General features: G+C 34.8%; 1 long non-coding RNA gene across 2 annotated transcripts in view; it reads left to right on the forward strand.

The window, feature by feature from the left end:
• Nucleotides 1-14,436, forward strand: part of LOC110257446 — a 421,649-nt gene that overhangs the window by 318,317 nt on the left and 88,896 nt on the right. For both annotated transcript variants that reach the window (XR_002340035.1, XR_002340034.1), the window contains exon 3: nucleotides 1,297-1,345. This is a non-coding gene — a long non-coding RNA (uncharacterized LOC110257446). The remainder of the gene's footprint in view (nucleotides 1-1,296; nucleotides 1,346-14,436) is intronic.

The raw sequence follows: 14,436 nt of genomic DNA on the forward strand, positions 1-14,436 counted from the left end.
TCAAAACTTTCACATGTAGCACTATGAAGGGTTATCATGTTTCTGGCTTAAGGCTCCCAAAGGACCATGTCTGTGTAAGTCAGAGGCATTCTACATGTGGGGAATTGTTATGGGAAATATTATGAAGAGGTTTCGCTGTATGTAGTTTTTGATAATTTACAACATTTTCTCAAATGCATATCCTACATGGTAGAACTATTACATTGGTAATAAACCATATATCTGAAAACACAGAGTATATAACATCCAACCTTTCCACACACACTTGATTTCTCCTGATTTATTAATAACTTTCTTATGTTTAAGTGATTTTTCTTATTATGTATTGCTTTGTATCTCATTGTGGCATGACCTTAGTCAAACATTTGCTGCATTAAAATTCTCTCATGATACTTCTTAATCCTACATTTTCTGGCATATAAAATGTTTAGTTTTATAGTCAACAATATGGTTAAGCAATAAGGAAGAAAGATGAAAGCAGAAACATACCAAAAAAATTTTTGAGAAAATAATTAACAAGTAGAAATGTACAGGAACTAGAATCAATTCATTCTCTTTTGCTGCAACCAGTTATGAGCATATCAAGGCATTTTCTGAAGCAGAAAACAATATTTCTACAAAGCTGTTTTCAATGCTGTATCGAACACCATACTAATCTGAACCCAGAAATTCTTCAAGTGACAGGTGATACGTTATTGCACAATATTTTTTAAATGTTCAATTTTATTTAAAATGACAAAGGGAGAAAATGCACTTGCATTATCAGTTTATAAGCTAACTGTTTATCTTTGTAGTTTAATGGCATCATTTTCATCAATGAATGTGAATAAACTCTCATCTTGGTTTGACACGTATCTTTCTTTGTTGTGTTTGTTCTCAGAAGCTTCTTCACTGAGAGAAAGTAATAAGTGATGAAGGCTCTAAGTAACTGAGATCATGCTAACGTTAGACACTGAATAAATCATAAGTGCAGATTCATTTTCACCACTAAATAATTTGATTTGTTACAGTTAGTTCTATTGGGTTGCTGAAACAGGCGAGAGAATCAGATATGTTTTTAATAATAAATGTGGCAAAAGTGAAAGTGAATCTGTTTTTAAACAAGTGTCTGATAAAAACAGATATAACCTTTAAGATTTGAATGAGTCTGATTTCCTTTGGCTCATTAAACAATCATTGTGAATGGAAAACTAGTGTTTCTAATAACAGTTTGTTGACTCTCTTTAACTTACATATATTTCTTCTAATTATCAAAAGGACATCTGAGAAGTAAACACTATTATATTTCTTTTACAGATAAAGAAGCACAAAGCCAGAAGAGTTCCATGAATTGCCCCACAAGTCAGTAAGTAAACATTATAATTAAGATTTCAACCCAGGTCTGGGTAGGGCTTATATCTACTTCCTTCCCACCATTCTACTTCCCAAATTATAGTAAATTGAAGGAACCAAGCCTGTTTATTTCAAATTTTATCTAATATATGATTGTAGTCCTCAATAAATTCTAAAACAATTAGCCACTATCCAGTAATAACCATAGTCTGAAAAGAGAGTTAAACCAACAAAAAGACTTTTCTGTCTTCACAAGTGCCCACATGGATATAAGTCGACCAAAAAGGTAACTTAATTTCTCAAAACTACAGATATTTTAGAATATCTTATGATTTGTATACAGTTGAGCGCTTCTATCTCAGAACTTAAAATACGTAGTACTTATTTCTGGTAACAAAGAAACAACTGTTTGGCCATCTGAAAGCTCAAACTTGATAATATAAATCTTTTTGTATTGAGATATAATATGTGATTAAAACTCTCCACCAAAACAAAATAAGTATATCAGATTACTCTTGGACAAGGGGGTTTCCTCCTGGAATTCTTTAAAGGAAATTTGAAGTTCAGAAAAACTGACAATAGACGAGAGAAGTAATATTTCATATATAATCATATTTCAGTGTGCCATTGTTCACAATAATCCTTGTGTAATTCAAAAAGAGTACTTTATTATGTGGTCAGTAAATGTTTCAGTAACATAGTTTTGAAATTGAGCTTTTTTTTTTTAAAGATTTATCTCTGGTTTTGGTACAAGTATTATAGTAAAAAAAAAAATCAAGAGAATTATTGCCAAGAATTAGCATTTCTTTAGTACTTAAATTTTCATGGCCTTACCCTGCTGTATAAAAATTAGAGAACATTTGATATGCACCTTCAAGACCACCTTCTTCAAGAAAAAAAAATGTCTAGCAAGTAGATTCTGGCATCATAATTGATTGGGAAAAATTTTCAATGAAATGATCTTTAACATTCTTTCCAAGTCTTATATTCTATATTTTCATTATTCTAATCCTAAAAGCTGATTTGTTCAATGAGAGACAGCAAGGAAATATTTATGTAAGTTGTTCTATTTACTCAATAGGGATAATGGGATGGAGTCTGGGGTGCTCTGTTTAGTCCTGTGTCAGCCATTAATGGGACAATAACTTTGTTTGAATAATTTGAACCCTTTGATGCTCAGTGCATCTGCTTTTTTATAGTCTATGAAATGGAAGTTAGAAAACGGACACAGGGGAATTAAAAAAGAAGAACATTAGTTGGCACAGGTTTGTGTATATCTGGATGGCAGCACCAACTCTTTACAGGCAACTCTACCTAAATCAGAGCATTCTATAGCGTAATGAACAGAGGCTGGCTGTTAGGGAGTTGTGTACACCTGAGATCCTGTTCCCATTCTGACACTGACCATCCCAAGCAAGGATGGTCATCATTCTTTGGCCTTATGTGCAGAAGAAGGATGTGAGGTTGATGACAACAAAGGTTTTCCTTATTCTTTTTTGATTCTTGAAAACCCTCATACTCCCTAACAAAAGAGTTGGAGTACAGGTTTTAAAGAGATGAAAGCAAGGATGATACCAAAAATATCTTGGACTAAAATTAAATGAGAATGATTGAAAGCCTCCAGAGAAAAGGTGTGTCTTTTTTTAATCCTTTTCAAAATCTGTCCTCTTATGAAAGCTCTTAGTTTAAAGGTAACAGTGCTTTCTAATCCAGCAAGAAAACAGCATAGCATTTTTGTTGGGAATATTGTCAGTTAAGTTTTTGTAAACTCTCTAAGTTGAGAATATGTATGTTTTATGTGTATGAATTTAAAGTTCAGAAAAAAAACTTTTACCAAAAAAAGTTTAAAAAAGTGGTTTGGTTATTCAGAGTAGTGGTTGTGAGATACAGAAAACCACACTTATATGTCTTAAAAAATGAAGGCTGTTTATTGGCTCACAAGTAAGAAAGTCGAAGAATAGATGGGCTTTAATCCCAGTATGAGCATAACTCTGTCATGTTTCTTGATTCACTTGCATTTCCATCTCTTGCCGGTGTTCTTTATCCCTAAAATGTTCCATATAATGTCTATCAGCTACTTTTGCCCATCCAGTGGAAGAAAATGACCACTGTCCATAACTGCTAAACAAATGCCCTAAGTTTGCTCTCACTGGCTCATTAGTCAACTTTGAACAATTTTGCCAGTGTCTCCTGGCTTTGGTTTAGAATAGAGTTAGATAATGAAACAATGATGAAACAATCTTAATAGTAAAAAGTAGTAGGAAAGCATGAGCTACTCTTGGATCTGGGGATGAAGTAAAACCCTCCCAAAACTCCCTGGATGCTACTCAGAATGAGAGGAGGGGGTGGTAGGTGGAATGGAGGTTGGTAAGATAACCACAGTACCCACTGCAGAATTCCACCACTTTAGTACATATTGTCAAGAGTTTCTTACAGGAAACTTGGAGTTCAAACATGAACTCCATGTCTTCCTAGAGTTATAGTGGTAGGAAGAAATTTAAAGACAACCTAAACCTAGTCCTAATACTTTGAAGACAGGGAAACTGAGCCTCAAAGAAGTTAGATGGGGGGAGTTCCCATTGTGGTTCAACAGGTTAAAAACCCAACATGGTATCCATGAGGATGTGTGTTTGATCCCTGGCCTTGCTCAGTGGGTTAAGGATTCAGAGTTGCTGTGAGCTGTGGTGTAGGTTGCAGACACAGCTCAGATCCTGCATTGCTATGGCTGTGGTGTAGACCTGCACCTGTAGCTTCGATTCAACCCCTAGCTTGGGAACGTCCATATGCCACAGGTGCAGCACTAAAAAAAAAAAAAAAAAAAAAAAAGAAAGAAAAAGAAAAAAGAAAGAAAGAAAGAAAGAAAAACAAAAGAAGAAAAAAGAGGTTAGATAGTTTGTCCAAGAGAATTTGGCAGAACTTAGGGGTAGTCTCCACATCACTGCCACTAGTCAGTGCTTTCCAATTATACATCAGCCATTTATTTTTTCATTCAATATGTAGTGACTGTTTACTGTCTCCAAGGTTGCCTGTTGAAAGTGTCTGACTTTACTTTCCCCTTCAAATGCCACCTCATCCATGAAGGATTTTTTCAGTCACTTAGTCAAAAACTTTTTCTCCATATTTTACACACTCTTTACTTCTCTCAAACACCTTCTACTTTACTTTATAACAGTTTTTGGCTTTATCTCTCTCACTGAAGTGTGAGTTCCTTAAACAAAAATTCTGTGTTCTGTTCATTTCTGTACCTTTCAGAATGCTATCTACATATTATCATTTTTTAACTTCATTTTTATTAGAATATAGTTGATTTACAATTTTGTGTCAATTTTGGCTGTACAGCATAGTGACCCAGTCATACATACATACATATATATATGAACGTATGTGTGTGTGTGTGTGTATTCTTTTTCTCATACCATCTGTCATGTGGTATCCCAAGAGATTAGATATAGTTCCCTATATCTGTACAGTGGGATCTCATTGCTTGGCCGTTCTAAAGGAAGTTTTTTGCATCTACCCAAATTCCCTGTCTGTGCCACTTTCTCCGCATCCCCCTTGGCAACCACAAGTCTGTTCTCTATGTCCCATTAGTCTATTTCTGTTTTGTAGGTAGGTTCACTTGTGCCATGTTTTAGATTCCACACATAAGTGATATTATATGGTATTTGTCTTTCTCTTTTTGACTTACTTCACTTAATATGAAAATCTCTAGTTGCATCCATGTTGCTGCAAATGACATTGTTTTGTTCTTTTTATGGCTATATAGTATTCCATTGTATTTAAGTAGCACATCTTCTTAATCCATTCATCTGTTGATGGAAATTTAGGTTGTTTCCATGTATTGGCTATTGCGAATAACGAAGCAGTGAACATAGATAGGGATGTATGTATCTTTTTGAATATTATCATTTGAGTACATGGTTGAAAGAGTAAATGTTTAGGCTTAGGAAATGGTGATTTGAGAATTTCTTAGGAGTAGGCAATCTGCACCCTACATAACTGACCAGAATTATGTATGTCATTCCTTAGTTGTAGCCAGGCTTTAACCAGGCTTGCTTTTGGTGACCAATCATTTGGATTCAGAAAATGTTGAAGGGAGTAAAGTTTGCCTTCTTCCCTGCTGCATGGTTCTTCTGGGCATCACTTTTCTGAAGAAGCTGATACGTGCACAGATAGCTGCATCACAAGTAGCTTTCCCCAGCCCTATCAAGATGCAAATTGTTCTATTCCTGCAGACTCTTCTAGGAATCATTTGGGATACATTTATTCTAACTTTATGTTCCTAACACTCTCAGTGGTATTTGATTTTTATAGGCACTCTTGAGATAGAGGTTCTAAGAAATCTAAATTAAATTTTGAGTTTGAAATAGCATGATAAGGTAACAGTGTGACCTTTAAGCACAAGATGGTCTTTTTCTTTGTTCTACTTAATTTCCATTTCTTCCTGCTCATTCATAAGGCCAGCCCAGCCGTTACTATGTCATGGTCCATTTCACAGTATATCCCTTGAAATTATGTCATGATGGGGAGAAGAGCAGGGATTGTGAAAACATGGCAAATTCTCTACAATAAAATATACTTCGCTGGACTCACTGGGACTCCATTCTTTTTTGACAAGTACAAATATGATGACATATTTTTGTTATATGAGAAGCTGAAATAACTCTAATGTAAGTGTCACTGCCTCCATGTCATAACAGAAGTGTTGCAAACACTGTTATGTGAGAAAGAATCTATGTTTATTAAGAGGCCACACATTAAAGTTTTTAGGGGACTGAATCTGCCCAGAGGGAAATACACTGAGCCATATTGAGAGGGGTCCCTTCTTTCTGTCAATATTACATTATGATTAATTTGAACAGGATAGTAAATCTTGAAGGGTTGCAAATGAAATAGCTAAAACTTAACTATTTATCTTTGCTGTCACAATACCACATATCAAAAAGAGTACCCTTCTGATTAAAGGAAAATGGTCTCTAAGAGCAGTTTTGCTGTACCATGAGAAATTGTGGATGTGAGATGAGTAACTTATTTCATGAATAGAGAGCCTGTAGGAAAAAAAGAGTGATTTTTTTTTTACATTCCACCCCTCCCTTAGATTATATCCTTATTTTTCATAAATTTTGCCAGAAAAATATATTGACTTCTTAATATATGTCCAAACAGAAAACGTTTGTATATAACAAGACCAAAAAATAAAAATAGGGTATTGAAAGTAGTGTTTATAGTGGCAAACACAATATAAAAGTGTGGGTTCAAGTTGCTTTTATAATCCTATGTTTTTAGTCCTTGGACATTTATAACCTTTGGCTTTAGAAAACAACTTTTCCACACTTCATCTAAGTGATAAGGTATTTCTTTTGGAAGGCTCTAAGAAAAATAATCCTTTCAGTTATTTTTGAATTATGAAAGAACAGTTACACCAATAACTAAAATGACTGAACACAACCATTTCAAATCTGGCATGTTGTTAAGCCTCCAAAGAAATAGCTGTATTTAAAGGAAAGAATACAAAGAGGTACATAAAATGGAATAGCTTCTTCTAAGTGCCCAGCTGGCATTGACTGAAGTTTGATTCCAGGTTAAAGGAGACATTTGTATGCTTGTGTTAGATTTGATTTATTTCTGAACAAAATATTTAATGACATATGAGTCTTATGGAATGATAATTTGAGTTGTGAAGAAATGTGGAATCATTGATTCCTTTTGTACGTCTTCCAAATTTGCATTTCAGATAACAAGGGATGCTTGAAACAGGGTGGGGTTCTCTTTTACTCTACTCAAGAATCCTCATTCTGTTTTACTCCTTTCTCTCCCTACACTTTAACTATGGGAAGAACTCATTACACATTATAATTTTTCTGATGGAAATAAAAATAAGCCAATTCACATCACTTTTATTCTTCGCATATCCAGCTTCATGTGGAGAAAACCTAACCAACACACAGTGATATATTAATACCTCATTTATCTTTGGCTGTCAGAGTTTTTCCGACAAAGGCAAAATTCTAAGAAAACTAAAATATACACATTTAAGTGTTGAAAGGTTTTCTATTTAAATGGTTTTTTGAATCCTAAGATACCTTACCAATTCAAATGTATTTCTTATCCTCAAAAAAGGGATCGGATAGCTAATAATCTATTATAATTTTATATCTTAAAATCATTTATTTTAATTCTTAATATAATCTATCAAAATATAATATTTATGGAATCATATGAGTATATGAAGTTATTTAACCCTGTAATAAAAGACTAGATATTTATTATTCTATTTTAGTGACTCTTGAATAATTAAAAATTATTTGCCCCTACAATTAAAGGTCCAGATATTTGTGTGGTATTCCTTGCTCTTACCTTTTAATAGGCTGTTTTCTCCTCTCCCTTTTTGTTTCTCACTTTTAAACTGCCATTGTTTTGCTTCTTTAAATATGATTCTTCTAGCAGTCATTCACTCCATCTAAAGCATTGCTTATAATTTCCTTTGCTCTGGAAAATGAAGTAACTCACTGTTTTAAAACAATTAAGTCCTTTCAAAATATGATATGGTCATGTCACTTTCCTGCTCAAAGCCTGCAGTATCTTCCCATTTCATGAAAAAGCCGTTCCTTACAGTGGTTTCCCGGCATGTCCATGACCTGTCCTCACTGCTTCCACACTCCTGTCTCCTTCACTGAGCTCAGACCTGCTGGGTGATTTGCTGTCCTGGATCTCATCACACTCCCATCTCAGGCATTTTCACTCGTTCCCTCTTCCTGAAATACTCTTCCCCAGATGTCCATGGGAATGTCAGTATTGTGAGAAATAGGGTCACATAAATAAGTGTTAAAACATGATTAGATCTTACTTCTCTTGACCATGGACCCTGATCATAAAATGATTTTGTAAAATTAGACTTGGAGAGCGAGCACTGTCTTTTGAGATTGAGTATAAAAGCCAATCAACAAGAACACCCTGAATCATGGAACAAAATGAGGAATCATGACCAACTAGAACTTAATGACCAGAACTAGAAAGCATTACTATGTAAAGTGTATTAAGCAGTGAAGCTTGGAATCCATGAAGTGGCAACTGCCATGGATGTGAAAGGTCTTGCTATCAAAACTGCATTACTATCTACCTGTATTGTAACCGTCAGTTCCAAACAGTAAGAGAGAAAAGCTGAATGTGATGGGGCGGAGGGGAGGTGTGCACTAGGATGGACTTTCATGAGGAAAACCAGTGGAGGTGCCGTATGGCCTTGCTAGTTCTAAGTAAACAGTGCCTTTGATTTTCAACTGAAAATGTATGAGTAGTTTCAACAACTCCCTCATGGTTCAGCAATGCCATATCATAGAGAAGAAATTCTCATATTTGGAAATACCTATGTCAAATTTAAAGCACCTCTTCTAACAAGGTTATACCATCTCTTGAAGTATTTTATAATGATTTCCTTTACGTGTCCTTTATCTTTTTTTTTCTAGACTTTCTGTTGGCCAAGTTGTTGATGTAAGAAATATGCTTTATTTTTTCTGGTGTATTAATCAGGATAAAGGCTACACTGTTGTAAATAATAGACCTCCAAATACAGTGAATTAAAAAAAAAAAACAAAAAAAGAGATATTTTTCTATTTCATGTTTCATTTAATCAATTATTTTCTTCTATTCCATTTTTCAGTAATTCTCATAGCTTCTATTACCCAGTTTCCCCAGTTTCCCCGTTTCTGTAGCATCTGGATTTCTGTTTATAGACTGCAGATTTTAGAGCACAGATCTTTAATGGTAGAGATGATGTTACCCCGCCTTTTCTCCATCTCTACCATTTGGTCGAGCTGTTCCTCCTGGAATTTGGACGCTGTCTCAACATTGATTTGTATCCAATTTATTCTTTTGCTCCTGCGGACTGATGTATGTCTTTTGAGGTATCTTAAGACCTTCAGTTCCTTAATTTCTAGTACTAAGATAAATATGCTCTTGCCTTACCCCACTTAAGAAATTCCAGGACTTTGCCTAACTAGATATGTTTGAAATTCAGTTCTGGTTGCCCTTGGTCAGGATTTTCCTGATGCCACTTGAGTTCTGATCATATCATCTTTCTGAACTAGTATTTTATTACAAAATACCCTACAGAATAATAATTTGGGGATAAAGATAAACTAATGTAATTTACACAGAAGAAAAGATAGCATCACTTTTTACCCTGCCCATGATAAGATAAACATATACAACTCCCTTTAGTAAACATTTAAATAAATACAACTATAAATCAAAAGTAATCCTACCTAAAAAAATTATTTACGAGATATTTCAAAATCAAGGGTCATATATTCTACACATGCAGATTTTTTTCAATATGCCAACTATAATCATTTATAGTTTTCACTTTAAAATGTTGGATTGATGTATCAAACATAACTGTGCCATTCATGTATACAGATTTGCTTGCAAAGAGAGTCAATAGCTGCTCATTACAGATAGTGCTCTGTGTGTAGCTTAGTGTATCTCTTGCTTAGACGAGACATAGTGTCCTGTTCATGTGTTTACAAAGTCTATTGTCCACGGACTTCCTGTGTGGCTCGCAGCTTGCTTCTACAGTGGCTGTGGCTCGACCCCTGGCTCAGGAATTTACATGTGCCGCAAGAGCGGCCAAAACAAAAACAAAAACAAAGTCTATTGTCCTGTTCACGTGTTTACAAAGTCTGTTATTACATCCTATTGTACTCTCAGTCTGGATCCTTTCCAAGCTGTTCTTTTTGTTTTAGACTTCCTGCTGTAATGCTTGTTTTAAGTATTCCACACCAAAATGTAATGTGGCATCTAAAGCCCATTTATTAGATCGTATATAGTTGCAAAAAGACACAATGGAAAATGTTAAGAAATGATTATGTTTCTGGCTCTTGACATGTGAGTTAGCCATGCAAAGATGTCAAGTAATTCTCCATTGACCCCTCGATGTGGTGGAGACTTCGGAGCTTAAGAGTCCACTTTGCTTAGCTCTACCACTCTTTTGGAAAAGGACACTTGAACTCTATGTTTGGTTGAGTTCATTAAACTGTACAGAATCTCCAAGTGCCAGGTAGCAAGTCTGGCCCTATCAAATAGTATTAGCACATCTTAATATAGTTACTGTGATATGCAAAATATTTTTCAAATCTCATGATAAGGATTTCTACGGATAATAAGTACTAGCATGCTGGTACTAAGAACATTAAAAATCTTGGCTGGCATCATATTGAAAATTCTCATTTTTCAATTTGAATGTTCTGGGAGTTCAAGTTGCTTCTTTCTACCTGAAGTTGAACAGTGAACCAGGACAGTAAAGATGGAGTTTTTTTGGTGGTACTTGAGTAGCTTTTAAGGGTTCAGGTTCACTTGGGCTTGAATTATTTCTCAACTAGCACACTAATCTCTATTTAACTGGCTGCTTGTCATGTATGTATGCCCCAAACTGTCCTAAGTATGATAAATGGTATGAGGAGAGGATTGCCTGATAAATGTACCCAGATTGCCTCACCTACGCCAAATATCCAATCAGACATATATTTATTTTGTGCTCTAGACTGAGTATAAGGCCTATATTATTACTCCAGCAAATCTTGCCTGCTTGAGAAAACATAATGCCTACTGGAAAATATGGTTTCTCTTCAGGAGGAAATAAATTCTAAGCTTTGTTTTACCCTGAGATCACAGACTGTTTTCGGAATGCCCTAATATTCATTGGAAATGGTTTTGATTTATGCAGGATTTGGGTTTGTGCTCTTATGCCCTTTCTGATGTGCATACAGATAATCTCTTTTTTCTCCAAGCAACCATCTCTCTCTGTTCCATTAAGACAGTCTTTTAGGTGTTTTATCCTAGTCATGGTCTGTGACTTCAAGGCATGGTTTATCTGAGAGGCAACCAGCATTTAACTTGCTTTTTATTTCTATTCTTCCTCAGGTAAAAGAAAAAAACACATATGCTACAATAGATTAATAGTTGGGGCCCCAAACAGTCTCCTTTCTTTATAAAGGGAATTTCTATGAGCTCACTAATTAGGTATAAACTTCTTCTCAGAGTGGCAGTTAGAGTAATAAAATAATTCTTTCATTAACAGCATTCCGGGAATCCCTTTGACACTGTAGAAAACCTAATAGTTTCAGGTTATGGACATCTTTCAGACAAAGGAAACGTCTCCTTCAAGATGAGTTCAAATGTGTTATTTTGTTGGTCTCCACTGAAACAATTTTTTAAAAAGTTGTTGGGTGTTCCTTCTCTGGCACAGTGGGTTAAGAATCCGACTGCAGCAGCTTGGGTTGCTGTGGAGGTACAGTTTGATTTCTCTGGCCTGACACTGTGGGTTAAAGGATCAGGCATTGCAGTGGCTGAGGCATAGGTGGCAGCTGCAGCTCAGATTCAACCTCTGGCCCAGAAACTTCCATATGCCTCAGATGCCACCATATTAAAAAAAAAAAAAAAAAAAAGTCAACCTTACAGTTTCAGTTGAGTTCAGGCTTTGTAAAATGGATTACTTTGAAAAAAGTTAAATAACAAAAAACTTGGCTGAAAAATTGGTCTTTTAATAATCTGGACAGATCTTTACAGTGGAAGTTTATTCACATGAGGTCTCTGACCTTCTCATCAAATATTCTTTATAGGCTTTCCCTTTTTTGTCCTCTCAGTACTGAGTTTCTTGGAAATTGACAAAATCCCATAATAGATTGAGGGACAATAGAGGTAGGATATATGGGTGACAATTAAAGCCACTAGAAGAAAACATTAACTAAGGAGGAAGAAAGAACTAGATAAAGAATAATTAGTTGAGTGATGAATAATGAGATCCCATTGTATGCAGATATTCTGCTTTCTCTGAACTTTTGTACTTTATGGTCAATTGCTGTCCTATAATTTTATTTGACAATAATCAGGTGCACATTAGGTGGCATCTTCCTTTCCCTCTCATTCTGCCTGACTTTCACTATGGATAGTTGAGTCATTTATTTCTAATCTGGAACATCCATTGAATATTAAGAAATATAATTGCAATAGAGAATTTTGGGGGCAAATCATTTATTATTTGATTGGTTCTAAACATATGATACGTTCTTAGTTCAGTCAACAAAATATATACAGATAGTAATTTGGTGAAGCCTCATGATATCAAACTTCATGTTCCAGAATACTTCACAATTAAATTAAGACCTGTAACTAAATATATTCCTTCCTTAATCTCTTCCTTCTCCCTCCCTCTCTGCCTTCCTCCATCCTTTCTTCCTCCGCTTCCTTTGTTTCTCTCTCTTTTCTATCTCTAGTTGTCCATCTTAATTAAGTTTTCCTGTGATTCCTATGTCATAGTACTGAATTTTATTTCTTTTGTTCAATTATAGTATTTAGGCTGAACTGAACTACTTTATACAAATCATATTTAGATATTACTGTGTTATTTTAATGGTGGTGTTGAATTATTCTACCATAAAATTTGAAATGTCAAATAAACCACTTTTACATGTCACAATGCTTACAGAGCCTACTCAAGAGGAATACAGCTTTTAATTGCCAAAAATGACATTAAAAATCTTAATATGTATGACCAATGTTCTTAAGTTCTATGAACATTCACTGGTAATGTTAATAAATCTGTTTAATTTCAAACTTATTCACTATTTTCTATTTGAGAGGACATGTTTAGAATTTATGTCACAGAGAGCAGTGGGTTGCGAGTAAAAAAATGATTATTGAGAAAAAGTGAAGGAAGAACAAGTTTCAGTTAACAACTTGAAAAAAATACTGGATCGTTCATATTTCAACTTCAATTTCAGACAGAACTTAATTAAGTTGCTACCATTTGCACACAATGTGGTCTTATAAGAGATACTCTTATATGCCTTGAGTTTCCATTCCACTTCTCATTACATCACACAAAATATTGGGGCAGAAAGTGACATTCAAATTGTTTATCTTAGGATGGCTATATTTGACTAAATTCTCCGTGCACTATCAATATTGCTCTTTAGACGAAAAAAAAAAAAATCTAAGGAATAATGGGTATTTTTAAAAGGGAGGAGTGGCAAAAGGTTGCTTCCTAAAATTTGATAGGAAATATATTCTAATAGAGTTCTGGGAACCATCAGAAGCCAGTATAAGGGAAGATCTGCTTTCCAGATAAAGCACCATCATCTAATACTGATACAGATTAGTTGACTTTTTATGACAGTAGATAGCACACATTGTTGGATTACTACTCATCATCTCTTCCTTCTTTCCATGCTAATGAGAATTGCATTTTTTCAGTTATGCAGCCTCAAGGCGTAGTACCATATTCCCTGTTTGTTTCTTTGGTTGGTTAAAGCTAATTATGGTAATTCCATTCCTCTTGTCAGTGACTTGTATAGGGGTGGACCTCTAACTCACAGCTCACTTCTGGCCAATGAAATTTGAGGACAGATTTAAGAAAGACAGGATTGGGGGCTTCTAGAAAACATTTTCTCAGTCATAGGAAGAAGTTACTAAAAAAGATGCTTCCTTTATACCTCTGCTATGTCTGAATACAATTCCTGGAGTTGCTTCAGCCATCTTGTCAGAATGAAGATAAGACAGTAAAAAGAAGAAAAAGGACTCAAGACAATTACAGAGAAGTAAAGAACATTGTGACAATAACAATACTAGGAGTAACCCTGCCTCTGCACCTATTGTTTTGTGAGCTAATACCTTATAACTGTGCTATTCAAGTTAATTTGAGTTGGTCTTTCTATTACTTTTAGCCAAATATTTTCTATCTGATAAAATTTCTTTTTAATTAAATTACTAGGTTTATCTCTGGACTTTGGGTTCAGTAAGCTTTAGTTTTACATAAACATTGTTAGTTTTCATTACTTTAAATCAAGTAAGTAAAGCCAAGAATACATTACTCATTTAGGTTGGCACACCTCTAATCTTTTCTCATTTTAATCTACCCACCCCCCTTACCACGCCAGACTGATTTTCACAAATCTAATCATACCACTTCAGTTTAAAAACTATCTAATTGTGTTCTACCATGGAAATGGTGCAGAGGACTCCTTGATTCATCCTTTAAAATATGGTCTTTCAAACATTAATCTTTGATTTAAATTGCTTTACTAGAGACATTCAACGCTTTATTGTGCC

This window comes from Sus scrofa, chromosome 17 (genome assembly GCF_000003025.6).
Source record: "Sus scrofa isolate TJ Tabasco breed Duroc chromosome 17, Sscrofa11.1, whole genome shotgun sequence".
NCBI classification, from domain to species: domain Eukaryota; kingdom Metazoa; phylum Chordata; class Mammalia; order Artiodactyla; family Suidae; genus Sus; species Sus scrofa.